This window comes from Oncorhynchus tshawytscha, linkage group LG28 (genome assembly GCF_018296145.1).
Source record: "Oncorhynchus tshawytscha isolate Ot180627B linkage group LG28, Otsh_v2.0, whole genome shotgun sequence".
NCBI classification, from domain to species: domain Eukaryota; kingdom Metazoa; phylum Chordata; class Actinopteri; order Salmoniformes; family Salmonidae; genus Oncorhynchus; species Oncorhynchus tshawytscha.
Genome location: NC_056456.1, coordinates 3,030,721 through 3,046,442, shown reverse-complemented (window position 1 = coordinate 3,046,442; position 15,722 = coordinate 3,030,721). Strand labels below are relative to the sequence as shown.

At 38.5% G+C, this 15,722-nt stretch overlaps 1 pseudogene; it reads right to left on the bottom strand.

The window, feature by feature from the left end:
• Window positions 1–2,545: 2,545 nt before the first annotated feature.
• On the bottom strand, window positions 2,546–15,025 carry LOC112227301 (annotated as a pseudogene).
• Between the last annotated feature and the right edge of the window lie 697 nt (window positions 15,026–15,722).

Here is a 15,722-nt window from a genome sequence, read left to right as displayed (position 1 = left end):
ATTATAATGGCCAGTTCAAATCCATCACCCAGTTGATTTCAATTCAATACAACACAGCTCTTGGAGACAGGCCCTTTCTGTAAAAAAAAAAATCAAATTTCATTATTCTGTAGTAGATATAATTTATTTTTAAAACCACAAACATGAACCTCATACATTAAATAATATGACACGTGCATGTAAGTCCTAAACTAAACTATAGGCATCACAACCATTCCATGCTTCTTGACCAAAAGAAAGACAACAGTGATGCATGTCTATAGGGTAAAGTATAGGCATCACAACCATTCCATGCTTCTTGACCAAAAGAAAGACAACAGTGATGCATGTCTATAGGGTAAAGTATAGGCATCACAACCATTCCATGCTTCTTGACCAAAAGAAAGACAACAGTGATGCATGTCTATAGGGTAAAGTAAGTTAAAGCTTAGCATTACAAAGGAAATTATAGATTTCAGAGCTCTACAGTGCAACCATTTCAATCGCATACGCCGCCTAAATATTTTACTGAGCGACCTGGAAATTTTATTTAGGGGCACCAGTGGACTAGATGATAGCTGTTGCACTGATACTTCACTATACCGCAGCACCTGGGTGCCATGGAAAACTCACTGAGCGCAGATTCATGACCGTCGTGCTTGCACCATTACAACAAAGAAAACAGCTTTTTATTTCAATCATTTTTTCATTGTGCTCCTAAATAATTTCTTTGTGTGCTCCTACATTTTTCAACTAAAGCACACACGTGATCCTTGTAAAAAAGAATCAGCGTAGAGCCCTGGATTTAGAGCAAAACCACATTTTGAGAAGCACAAAAAAGTCTAACAAAACAAAGGATTAAGACAAAATGATGGCCAACGGACAATTAACCAAAGTGATTTTCCCAAAAAGAGCAACAAACATTTCAATCATATGTAGCAGTTACATCACATAATTAAAAAATCATTTTAAAATGGTGAATGCTACATTTCTCTCAGACTGGCTTGAATACATACGTGAACAGAATCTCCCAATGATGAAACATACAAAACCGTCATTTATCAAAACAAACCAAAGTGTTTTTTTTTTTTTTTTTTGGGGGGTGTAAAATTGTACAATTTTGGATTCAGATGGTGAGAGCTCCGTCATCCTGGAGGACACACATCAGTTACTTACTTCCCAGAGGCCTTTGCACTTCCTCCTGTGAAATGTCCAGAGTCTGTGACTACACAATATCCCTGATTTCTCCAGCACGGTCAGTTAAAGAGCAGTTCTTTTGACATGTCATCAATAACTAGAAAATATTTTATTTTTTATTTTTTATTTCACCTTTATTTAACCAGGTAGGCTAGTTGAGAACAAGTTCTCATTTGCAACTGCGACCTGGCCAAGATAAAGCATAGCAGTGTGAACAGACAACACAGAGTTACACATGGAGTAAACAATTAACAAGTCAATAACACAGTAGAAGAAAAAAAAGAGTCTATATACATTGTGTGCAAAAGGCATGAGGAGGTAGGTGAATGATTACAATTTTGCAGATTAACACTGGAGTGATAAATGATCAGATGGTCATGTACAGGTAGAGATATTGGTGTGCAAAAGAGCAGAAAAGTAAATAAATATAAACAGTATGGGGATGAGGTAGGTAAAAATGGGTGGGCTATTTACCGATAGACTATGTACAGCTGCAGCGATCGGTTAGCTGCTCAGATAGCAGATGTTTGAAGTTGGTGAGGGAGATATGTATGTAATATGTAAATAACATATTAAGGCTCCAGAAAAGCAGCTTCCTGAACTGAAAATTGCCAAAAAATATAGACTTTGTTGATCTTGAATGAAAAATAGATAAACCATTGAAGTCTTATTAATTGCACACAGTTCCAAGTCCGAAAATGTTGCCTTTGGGATCCTCCAACCCTGTAGGCACAGTTAAACCTCTGAAGCATGGCAACACCACCCCCTAATGGACAAACAGGGGCAGGACATGGCAGCTCCTGATAGTACAGAAATATAAAGTGGCAGACATTCTCTTCTCCTTGGTGCTGTCAAACCCTGATTCAATTTGAGCAAGAGAAGGGAGGAAGGGGGCAGGAAAGGTCCAAACCAACCCAGTCTGACAAGAAAGAGTACATGACGGAGAGAACGTAAAAATCAGAACTAAAACAGTGCAGTGGTGGTGGCTAGGTAGTACATTAAATCAGCTTGTTATCCAAGAGGCACAAGAGGTGGTGGGTGGTACCTGGAGCACAAAGCGCAAGTCTTAACGGTGGTGGCAGAAATTCACCACGATTAAATATAAAAAATGACTTATTTTTAAAAATAAATTCTGAATTCCTCTGTCTTTTAAATCAAAAGTCCTGCTGTAAATGTTGATCAAGCCAGGAATAAATGTCTTCTACTGTTGTTAACTCCTGTTTTGGCACTACTGTGGGGAGACAAGAGAAGGACATGAATAACATTGAATTAGTATCCATTAAATAACAGTCCAATAAATAAATGTAAACCACAACAGTCACCAAAAAGTGATCCCAGTGAAGGGAAGCTGGACATGGACCTGATCCAGTCAAGTTCGGTTCTGGATGGGTGCAGGTGGCTCAAACACCTGACAGCAGGAGTAGAGGGAGAGAAGAAGAGGTGTATATAAAGCAACTTCTTATGGACATCTGTTGAAGGGATACGATAGGCTCTGATCATGATAGGCATACCATTACATATTCACCAAGATGACAAACGACAAAATAATGTCAATTAATCAAATGTCTTTTACCTGTTTCAAATGACATCAATCCAACTTTATGAGAGGTTGTTTAGCATCCGGAGTGGATGGACTTAACCAGACCAGTGTATCTAACCCACCTCCTCCTCCTGCCTCTTCTCATAGAGGGAGAAGTCATCGAAGATGGAGATGGTGTGCTTGTAACCCTTGATGATCTTCAGCACCTGCTTGGCCTTCTCCAGAGGGACTTCCTGGGTGTCCCGGGAGTTGGTCACCGGCTTGTTGTCGTTGTTCTCAAGGCGGATGTGGCGCAGCTGGCTGTTGGGCACGTCTTTCACAAACAGCCAGTCCACATCAAACTTACCCTTCCACTTGTCCTGCGCCCACACGCCAGCGCTAGTGCCGTAGTCCACGGGCGAGCGCATCTCTGCCACGCCGTAGAAGTGGTCACTGCCGTTGACCCTGAACAGCAGGTAGACGGGTCCCTTAAAGTTGAGGCCCCGGAGGGCCCCGTCCAGGCGCTTGTTGCCGTGCTCGGTGCTGCACCAGATGGAGTACTTGATGGAGCGGTGGATGTCGTCCACAGAGTAGCTCTTGATGATGAACACGCGGCCGCTCTTCAGGTTCCACTCAAACTCCCTGGGGTTGTAGCTGTGAGCTGCACGCAGCTTCTCCAGCACCGGGTGGTTCTCTGCTCATCCAGGTACCATACTGGCAGGACCGAGGGGGGCACCGTTACCCTGGCAACTACTGCAATCATACTGCCACCATCCATTCCGGCCCCTATCTGCCCGTAGCCGAAGTTACGGTTGCTCGGTGCAACCCAGCAGGTCTGGGGTGGTGGGGTTTGGGTGTGGTTCTGGTAGGGTTGAGGGGGCTGGTGGTGCTGGTGCTGTAAGGCCATGGGCTGTATCTGCTCCTGCACCAGGGACTGGGGAGGGGGCTGCATGGGGTTCTGCTGCATGGGGGCTTGGGCCACTTTATTCACAGGCCCCTCGTTGTCCCAGGTGCCAATGTCCATGTAGTGTTTGATGGGTGGAGGGGGCAGGGCTCCCCCAGGGCTGGACATGCCTGGTTTGATGACTCCTTGCTGTCCCCAGTCCACCTGGCCATGCTGCTGCTCCAGTTTCAACTTCCACCTGACTGTGCTGCTGCTCCAGTTTCAACTGTTCTGCCTTATTATTATTCGACCATGCTGGTCATTTATGAACATTTGAACATCTTGGCCATGTTCTGTTATAATCTCCACCCGGCACAGCCAGAAGAGGACTGGCCACCCCACATAGCCTGGTTCCTCTCTAGGTTTCTTCCTAGGTTTTGGCCTTTCTAGGGAGTTTTTCCTAGCCACCGTGCTTCTACACCTGCATTGCTTGCTGTTTGGGGTTTTAGGCTGGGTTTCTGTACAGCACTTTGAGATATCAGCTGATGTACTAAGGGCTATATAAATAAATTTGATTTGATTTGATTTGATTTGGTTTCATCTTGGCCTTCAGCTGCTGGGGCTTGGCCGGCTTACTGGCAATGGCCGCTCATGAGGTGGGCTTGGGCAGGGGCATACCGTTGGGCGTACCCCCGTTCCCCTGCGCCACCGCCGGCGGTCCACCAATCACAGAGCCCACAGCCTTGTCCCCTGACCCCTGGCCTGTGATGTCACCGCCGATTTTTAGGCCCACCATGTCCTGCTCCAGGCTGTTCATACCTGGAGCCTTGTTGATGGTGTCGCTGTGGAAGCCTGTCTGGCTGTCAGGCACCAGGGTGCCCCCAGGGAGCTGGGAGGGTAGCTATAGCTACCTGCTGGCCCTGGGAGCCACTGGTGCCCCAGGTGGAGAAGGTGGGGTTCTTAGGGAAAAAGTTAAAACGATGGGGGTAAATGCTGTTACCAAGCCCTCCAGGCTGGCCAAACATGGTGTCAGGCATAAAGTGGTGGTCTCCATTGCTCAAGGGTCCGTAGGGGGTGAGGTAAGGAATGGGGGCCTCGGTGAGGGTGTAGGGGAAGCCGATGGAGGGGGCATAGTAGCTGGACAGGTAGGGGTCAGTCATGGACTGGTAGCTGTTGCTCTGTGGAGGTAGAACAATGACGTAAATCATCTATGACAGTGATTTAAAAATATGTTTCATGTGTCTTTTGGTGTTTGCTTAACATTATGCAACACCAATAAACAGTTGTTCACGAAACACTCAGCTAGTAAATGGGGAAAAATATAGGTCTGGGAATTGTCAGGGACCTCAAAATACAATATTATGCTTCGGTGCAAGTTCTATATGTATTGCGATTCAATACTGTGATTTTGTCGCGATTTGATGTTCCACACATATTGCTCACTACTTCTGCAGAGAGACAAGAGAGAGCAGGACAAAATGAGTTCTGATCAGTCAGGGAAATAAAAGTGATGAAAACATGTTGGCTCACTATTTAAAAAGATATAGAACAAGTTATAGGATGAAACATCCAGGAGTTGTGGCACAGGTACAGCTGAATAGAGCCACATTCAATGTAGCCAAATATTATAGGGTCCCCTAGGAAACCCTTGTCAACACTTTGGTTCCTACCCTGTAGCAATAAGTCCTCCCTGGCATTTTCATTCATTGTCATGCAAAACAACACTGTGTTCAAAGTGTCCACTATTATATTCTAACTATAGATTTATAATAATCATTATATTTCCATGATTCCAACAGGTCACCCAAGTGTTTTGTTATGAATCACAAGTCAAATTGCAATTGCAACATTTGGTTAAAAATAAAGCCTAGTATTTTTCCCATATCGTGGCAGTGTGAAAATGATCTCAAATGAGGGCAGGAAATGCAGAAATTGATGGAAATGCAGGAAATGATTTTAGGTTGAAGTTGAGCAGTATAAACCAATCAGAATGGAGAAAGACCCATTTTGAAATCATTTAGAATATATGTGTTGCCACCCTAGAGTCACACACAACTCATGAAGCAAATGTATAATTGTATTATCCACCTAGAATGTCCACTCCACTGTGAAAACCAACTGTAAAATGTAAGGCTGGAGCTGGGGCTGGAGCTGGGGCTGGAGCTGGGGCTGGAGCTGGGGCTGGAGCTGGGGCGATAAAAAGAAAACTCCAGACACCTGTCTTTCTGTTACAGAAGTATTTTGTGTACGTGGTACGTTCCTGTAGATTGTTCTAAAACCCTTATTTGGTCAACAGAAATAGCCTATGCATTACGTTGATCCCTGTTATGAAAGTGTTTGGAAGGCCCGGTTTCGCTGTCAGATGCTGTGTGAGAGCCACTCTCACTCCCTCTCCCCACTGTGCACACGGAGGATGGAGAGATATATTCGGAGAAATGCACAAGCATATGACCGTTGCTCAAAAAAGCAATTGCGGAGAAAAAAATACAGTTTCCAAAGCAATTACTGTTGTTGTACTTACAGAGAGGAGTGTCACAACTTTGTGTGAGTCATTTATTTATTTCTTAATATGGAGTTCATGCCACGACTTTACAACCGGAGTAGGCTGTAGTATGGTTTCGATACGCTCTCGCAGCACAGCAAGCCATTTGCAATGAATAGGCCTACATCAAGTAGCCTACCCCTAGTGCTGGAAAGGTTTTGTAGGACATTAGCATGCATTTACTGATTGATTAATCAATTAGCCTACATGGCAATATACCAACAATATCACATTTAGAGTTCCCACTTCCTCAGGTGGTGGATAATATACCGTGCCTTCAGAAAGTATCATATTTAGAGTTCCCACTTCCTCAGGTGGTGGATAATATACCGTGCCTTCAGAAAGTATCATATTTAGAGTTCCCACTTCCTCAGGTGGTGGATAATATACCGTGCCTTCAGAAAGTATCATATTTAGAGTTCCCACTTCCTCAGGTGGTGGATAATATACCGTGCCTTCAGAAAGTATCATATTTAGAGTTCCCACTTCCTCAGGTGGTGGATAATATACCGTGCCTTCAGGAAGTATCATATTTAGAGTTCCCACTTCCTCAGGTGGTGGATAATATACCGTGCCTTCAGGAAGTATCATATTTAAGTTCCCACTTCCTCAGGTGGTGGATAATATACCGTGCCTTCAGAAAGTATCATATTTAGAGTTCCCACTTCCTCAGGTGGTGGATAACATACCGTGCCTTCAGAAAGTATCATATTGAGTTCCCACTTCCTCAGGTGGTGGATAATATACCGCCTTCAGAAAGTATCATATTTAGAGTTCCCACTTCCTCAGGTGGTGGATAATATACCGTGCCTTCAGAAAGTATCATATTTAGAGTTCCCACTTCCTCAGGTGGTGGATAATATACCGTGCCTTCAGAAAGTATCATATTTAGAGTTCCCACTTCCTCAGGTGGTGGATAACATACCGTGCCTTCAGAAAGTATCATATTTAGAGTTCCCACTTCCTCAGGTGGTGGATAATATACCGTGCCTTCAGAAAGTATCATATTTAGAGTTCCCACTTCCTCAGGTGGTGGATAACATACCGTGCCTTCAGAAAGTATCATATTTAGAGTTCCCACTTCCTCAGGTGGTGGATAATATACCGTGCCTTCAGAAAGTATTCACACCTCGACTTATTCCAATTTGTTACAGCCTTATTCTAAATGTATTAAATAATAATCTAAACCATATACAGACCCCTTCACTTTGTTATGTTACAGCCTTATTCTAAATGTATTAAATAATAATCTCAACCATATACAGACCCCTTCACTTTGTTATGTTACAGCCTTATTCTAAATGGATTAAATAATAATCTCAACCATATACAAACCCCTTCACTTTGTTATGTTACAGCCTTATTCTAAATGGATTAAATAATAATCTCAACCATATACAGACCCCTTCACTTTGTTATGTTACAGCCTTATTCTAAATGGATTAAATAATAATCTCAACCATATACAGACCCCTTCACTTTGTTATGTTACAGCCTTATTCTAAATGGATTAAATAATAATCTCAACCATATACAGACCCCTTCACTTTGTTATGTTACAGCCTTATTCTAAATGGATTAAATAATAATCTCAACCATATACAGACCCCTTCACTTTGTTATGTTACAGGCCTTATTCTAAAATGGATTAAATAATAATCTCAACCATATACAGACCCCTTCACTTTGTTATGTTACAGCCTTATTCTAAATGGATTAAATAATAATCTCAACCATATACAGACCCCTTCACTTTGTTATGTTACAGCCTTATTCTAAATGGATTAAATAATAATCTCAACCATATACAGACCCCTTCACTTTGTTATGTTACAGCCTTATTCTAAATGGATTAAATAATAATCTCAACCATATACAGACCCCTTCACTTTGTTATGTTACAGCCTTATTCTAAATGGATTAAATAATAATCTCAACCATATACAGACCCCTTCACTTTGTTATGTTACAGCCTTATTCTAAAATAGATTAAATAATAATCTCAACCATATACAGACCCCTTCACTTTGTTATGTTACATCCTTATTCTAAAATGTATTAAATAATAATCTCAACCATATACAGACACCTTCACTTTGTTATGTTACAGCCTTATTCTAAATGGATTAAATAATAATCTCAACCATATACAGACCTCTTAACTTTGTTATGTTACAGCCTTATTCTCAATGGATTAAATAATAATCTCATCCATATACAGACCCCTTCACTTTGTTATGTTACAGCCTTATTCTAAAATGTATTAAATAATAATCTCAACCATATACAGACACCTTCACTTTGTTATGTTACAGCCTTATTCTAAATGGATTAAATAATAATCTCAACCATATACAGACCTCTTAACTTTGTTATGTTACAGCCTTATTCTCAATGGATTAAATAATAATCTCATCCATATACAGACCCCTTCACTTTGTTATGTTACAGCCTTATTCTAAAATGGATTAAATAATAATCTCAACCATATACAGACCCCTTCACTTTGTTATGTTACAGCCTTATTCTCAATGGATTAAATAATAATCTCAACCATATACAGACCCCTTCACTTTGTTATGTTACAGCCTTATTCTAAATGGATTAAATAATAATATCAACCATATACAGACCCCTTCACTTTGTTATGTTACAGCCTTATTCTAAATGGATTAAATAATAATCTCAACCATATACAGACCCCTTCACTTTGTTATGTTACAGCCTTATTCTAAATGGATTAAATAATAATCTCAACCATATACAGACCCTTCACTTTGTTATGTTACAGGCCTTATTCTAAAATGGATTAAATAATAATCTCAACTATATTCAGACCCCTTCACTTTGTTATGTTACAGCCTTATTCTAAATGGATTAAATAATAATCTCAACCATATACAGACCCCTTCACTTTGTTATGTTACAGCCTTATTCTAAATGGATTAAATAATAATCTCAACCATATACAGACCCCTTCACTTTGTTATGTTACAGCCTTATTCTAAATGGATTAAATAATAATCTCAACCATATACAGACCCCTTCACTTTGTTATGTTACAGCCTTATTCTAAATGGATTAAATAATAATCTCAACCATATACAGACCCCTTCACTTTGTTATGTTACAGCCTTATTCTAAATGGATTAAATAATAATCTCAACCATATACAGACCCCTTCACTTTGTTATGTTACAGCCTTATTCTAAATGGATTAAATAATAATCTCAACCATATACAGACCACTTCACTTTGTTATGTTACAGCCTTATTCTAAATGGATTAAATAATAATCTCAACCATATACAGACCCCTTCACTTTGTTATGTTACAGCCTTATTCTAAATGGATTAAATAATCATCTCAACCATATACAGACCCATTCACTTTGTTATGTTACAGCCTTATTCTCAATGGATTAAATAATAATCTCAACCATATACAGACCCCTTCACTTTGTTATGTTACATCCTTATTCTAAAATGTATTAAATAATAATCTCAACCATATACAGACACCTTCACTTTGTTATGTTACAGCCTTATTCTAAATGGATTAAATAATAATCTCAACCATATACAGACCTCTTAACTTTGTTATGTTACAGCCTTATTCTCAATGGATTAAATAATAATCTCATCCATATACAGACCCCTTCACTTTGTTATGTTACAGCCTTATTCTAAAATGGATTAAATAATAATCTCAACCATATACAGACCCCTTCACTTTGTTATGTTACATCCTTATTCTAAAATGTATTAAATAATAATCTCAACCATATACAGACCCCTTCACTTTGTTATGTTACGGCCTTATTCTAAATGGATTAAATAATAATCTCAACCATATACAGACCCCTTCACTTTGTTATGTTACAGCCTTATTCTAAATGGATTAAATAATAATCTCAACCATATACAGACCCCTTCACTTTGTTATGTTACAGCCTTATTCTAAATGGATTAAATAATAATCTCAACCATATACAGACCCCTTCACTTTGTTATGTTACAGCCTTATTCTAAATGGATTAAATAATAATCTCAACCATATACAGACCCCTTCACTTTGTTATGTTACAGGCCTTATTCTAAAATGGATTAAATAAAAATCTCAACTATATACAGACCCTTCACTTTGTTATGTTACAGCCTTATTCTAAATGGATTAAATAATAATCTCAACCATATACAGACCCCTTCACTTTGTTATGTTACAGCCTTATTCTAAATGGATTAAATAATAATCTCAACCATATACAGACCCCTTCACTTTGTTATGTTACAGCCTTATTCTAAATGGATTAAATAATAATCTCAACCATATACAGACCCCTTCACTTTGTTATGTTACAGCCTTATTCTAAATGGATTAAATAATAATCTCAACCATATACAGACCCCTTCACTTTGTTATGTTACAGCCTTATTCTAAATGGATTAAATAATAATCTCAACCATATACAGACCCCTTCACTTTGTTATGTTACAGCCTTATTCTAAATGGATTAAATAATAATCTCAACCATATACAGACCACTTCACTTTGTTATGTTACAGCCTTATTCTAAATGGATTAAATAATAATCTCAACCATATACAGACCCCTTGACTTTGTTATGTTACAGCCTTATTCTAAATGGATTAAATAATCATCTCAACCATATACAGACCCATTCACTTTGTTATGTTACAGCCTTATTCTCAATGGATTAAATAATAATCTCAACCATATACAGACCCCTTCACTTTGTTATGTTACAGCCTTATTCTAAATGGATTAAATAATAATCTCAACCATATACAGACCCCTTCACTTTGTTATGTTACAGCCTTATTCTAAATGGATTAAATAATCATCTCAACCATATACAGACCCCTTCACTTTGTTATGTTACAGCCTTATTCTCAATGGATTAAATAATAATCTCAACCATATACAGACCCCTTCACTTTGTTATGTTACAGCCTTATTCTAAATGGATTAAATAATAATCTCAACCATATACAGACCCCTTCACTTTGTTATATTACAGCCTTATTCTAAATGGATTAAATAATCATCTCAACCATATACAGACCCCTTCACTTTGTTCTGTTACAGCCTTATTCTAAATGGATTAAATAATCATCTCAACCATATACAGACCCCTTCACTTTGTTAAGTTACAGCCTTATTCTAAATGGATTAAATAATCATCTCAACCATATACAGACCCCTTCACTTTGTTATGTTACAGCCTTATTCTAAATGGATTAAATAATAATCTCAACCATATACAGACCCCTTCACTTTGTTATGTTACAGCCTTATTCTAAATGGATTAAATAATAATCTCAACCATATACAGACCCCTTCACTTTGTTATGTTACAGCCTTATTCTAAATGGATTAAATAATCATCTCAACCATATACAGACCCCTTCACTTTGTTATGTTACAGCCTTATTCTAAATGGATTAAATAATAATCTCAACCATATACAGACCCCTTCACTTTGTTATGTTACAGCCTTATTCTAAATGGATTAAATAATAATCTCAACCTTATACAGACCCCTTCACTTTGTTATGTTACAGCCGTATTCTAAATGGATTAAATAATAATCTCAACCATATACAGACCCCTTCACTTTGTTATGTTACAGCCTTATTCTAAATGGATTAAATAATAATCTCAACCATATACAGACCCCTTCACTTTGTTATGTTACAGCCTTATTCTAAATGGATTAAATAATAATCTCAACCATATACAGACCCCTTCACTTTGTTATGTTACAGCCTTATTCTAAATGGATTAAATAATAATCTCAACCATATACAGACCCCTTCACTTTGTTATGTTACAGCCTTATTCTAAATGGATTAAATAATAATCTCAACCACATACAGACCCCTTCACTTTGTTATGTTACAGCCTTATTCTAAATGGATTAAATAATAATCTCAACCATATACAGACCCTTCACTTTGTTATGTTACAGCCTTATTCTAAATGGATTAAATAATAATCTCAACCATATACAGACCACTTCACTTTGTTATGTTACAGCCTTATTCTAAATGGATTAAATAATAATCTCAACCATATACAGACCCCTTCACTTTGTTATGTTACAGCCTTATTCTAAATGGATTAAATAATCATCTCAACCATATACAGACCCATTCACTTTGTTATGTTACAGCCTTATTCTCAATGGATTAAATAATAATCTCAACCATATACAGACCCCTTCACTTTGTTATGTTACAGCCTTATTCTAAATGGATTAAATAATAATCTCAACCATATACAGACCCCTTCACTTTGTTATGTTACAGCCTTATTCTAAATGGATTAAATAATAATCTCAACCATATACAGACCCCTTCACTTTGTTATGTTACAGCCTTATTCTAAATGGATTAAATAATCATCTCAACCATATACAGACCCCTTCACTTTGTTCTGTTACAGCCTTATTCTAAATGGATTAAATAATCATCTCAACCATATACAGACCCCTTCACTTTGTTATGTTACAGCCTTATTCTAAATGGATTAAATAATCATCTCAACCATATACAGACCCCTTCACTTTGTTATGTTACAGCCTTATTCTAAATGGATTAAATAATAATCTCAACCATATACAGACCCCTTCACTTTGTTATGTTACAGCTTTATTCTAAATGGATTAAATAATAATCTCAACCATATACAGACCCCTTCACTTTGTTATGTTACAGCCTTATTCTAAATGGATTAAATAATCATCTCAACCATATACAGACCCCTTCACTTTGTTATGTTACAGCCTTATTCTAAATGGATTAAATAATAATCTCAACCATATACAGACCCCTTCACTTTGTTATGTTACAGCCTTATTCTAAATGGATTAAATAATAATCTCAACCTTATACAGACCCCTTCACTTTGTTATGTTACAGCCTTATTCTAAATGGATTAAATAATAATCTCAACCATATACAGACCCCTTCACTTTGTTATGTTACAGCCTTATTCTAAATGGATTAAATAATAATCACTTTGTTATGTTACAATTCTAAATGGATTAAATAATAATCTCAACCATATACAGACCCCTTCACTTTGTTATGTTACTTTGTTATGTTACCCTTATTCTAAAATGGATTAAATAATCTAAATGGATTAAATAATAATCTCAACTAGTATACAGACCCCTATCACTTTGTTATGTTACAGCCTTATTCTAAATGGATTCTATATAATCCAACCCAAATACAGACCCCATACACTTTGTTATGTTACAGCTGGAGAAAAGATTATTCTAAATGGATTAAATAATAATCTCAACCATATACAGACCCCTTCACTTTGTTATGTTACAGCCTTATTCTAAATGGATTAAATAATAATCTCAACCATATACAGACCCCTTCACTTTGTTATGTTACAGCCTTATTCTAAAATGGATTAAATAATAATCTCTAAATGGATTAAATAGGCAGGATTAATGATTTTGTTGCTGTGGTAACTAGTGATGAACAGGCACAACACCGATATAAAGTGTTTTTTCTCAAAGTTGACGTGTCCTATTTATACCAGTACACTCGTAACAACCTAATCATTACGAAACCATGATTCGATCATATAACCCATGCACCCAAATTCGACACTGACCGCCATACAAAAACTCATCGCTTGGTGAACAAAATGCCACCAGCTGGAGAAAAGATTTTTGGACCGGTTATCACTCATGACGCCTCTTCCTCTCTGTTTTTACCTGATAATAAATGCCTCGTCTCCCAGGTCTGAATCAGTCCCTGATTAGAGGGAAATCATTTTAAAAAAGCACTGGATATGGCTTCGAGTGGTCATTTCTAGAAGGGTCAAAGTGATATCAAAAGTTGCACGTTCAAATCAGGTGGGGGAGAATTTTTGCATTTTCGTAAATCATTTTCCTAACCTTAACCAAATTCTCCTAACCTGCTACGTTAATTCTCCTAACCTGCTGCGTAAGTTTTCCTAACATGCAACGAAAAGTCACTTTTGACATTAGTGGCATCATTAGTGGCGTCAAAATCGCTTTGAGGTCCCGCCTACGTTATTTGATTCAAAGATTTAAGACCTTATATAAAAGGCTGAAAACTATTTATACAAATGGAGAGTAACCTAGCAGATTCAACACAAAACACTGTTAGGGGGTGGCCTAAATGTGAAACCTGATTCAAAGATTTAAGACCTTATATAAAAGACCAACCCAAAACTATTTATACAAATGGAGAGTAACTGAAAACTGCCATTTATACCTAGCCTACGTTAATGGAGAGATTTAAGACTTAAAAAGACCAACCCATCGCTGAAAACTATTTATACAAATGGAGAGTAACTTAACTCTTAACCAACTGCAGATTCAACACAAAACACTGCCACGTAAATTCAAAGTCATAAAAAGGCTGTGCAGATATTGAATAATAAGAAACTGTAAACATTATCCCATAAAAGACTGGACAGCATTGTCACCTGCGGCCAGTCACGCACCTGGGTTGATTGGCCAGTGAGGTACGGCTCAAAGTCATTATCACCTGCGGCCAGTCACGCACCTGGGTTGATTGGCCAGTGAGGTACGGCTCAAAGTCATTATCACCTGCGGCCAGTCACGCACCTGGGTTGATTGGCCAGTGAGGTACGGCTCAAAGTCATTATCACCTGCGGCCAGTCACGCACCTGGGTTGATTGGCCAGTGAGGTACGGCTCAAAGTCATTATCACCTGCGGCCAGTCACGCACCTGGGTTGATTGGCCAGTGAGGTACGGCTCAAAGTCATTATCACCTGCGGCCAGTCACGCACCTGGGTTGATTGGCCAGTGAGGTACGGCTCAAAGTCATTGTCGTGGACAGTCTCCTTCGGATGCAGTGAACCATTTTACACTGAAACAACAACACACAATAGTTAGAATTTTGGACAGAAAGAGTGACGAAGGATTCCTTTCTCAACCATAACAGGTGAGTTATGTGAAGGGCATTTTGAAGTGTGCTTAGTGGTCAAGGTAGCCTTTCTTAACACTGTCACTCAGCTCAGACACCAAGGGGATACGCATGTAGGCTACGCCAGCTCCCACGAAATCGGATTTTAGAAGTGCCGTCTTTATTTTGTTACTTATTGGTCGTCTTTGCTTATCAATGCACAAGTAACTTTATTTCCCCACTCCGACATACAATGCATGAAGTTTAAAATGCATTGTAATTACTAAATGTGTAATATTTTCACATTACAATTTTTTTGTCGTCTTCCTCAAATGAAGGGGATGACAACTCAATCTTTGCTAGAGGGAAGGAATCTGATTTCACTGGTCCTCAACCTGCAGCACAGTCACTTCATTCAGGGGAGTTAGCCTTGAGCTAGTCTGCACTGGAGCAGGATAGTTCTGAAGGATTCATTGCCATAGAAATGGCTCTAGCTAGAAAGTGAGCCACATTCATATGACTGAATATCCGAGCTGAACTCACTAGACCGAAGTTACCTCGCTAACTCCTCAAACCTGCTTCGTAGGATACCTCTCTGGCCCTTGCTGGGAAACAAGTAGTAACCTGTAAGTGAATCAGGCTAGTCACAAAGGCTA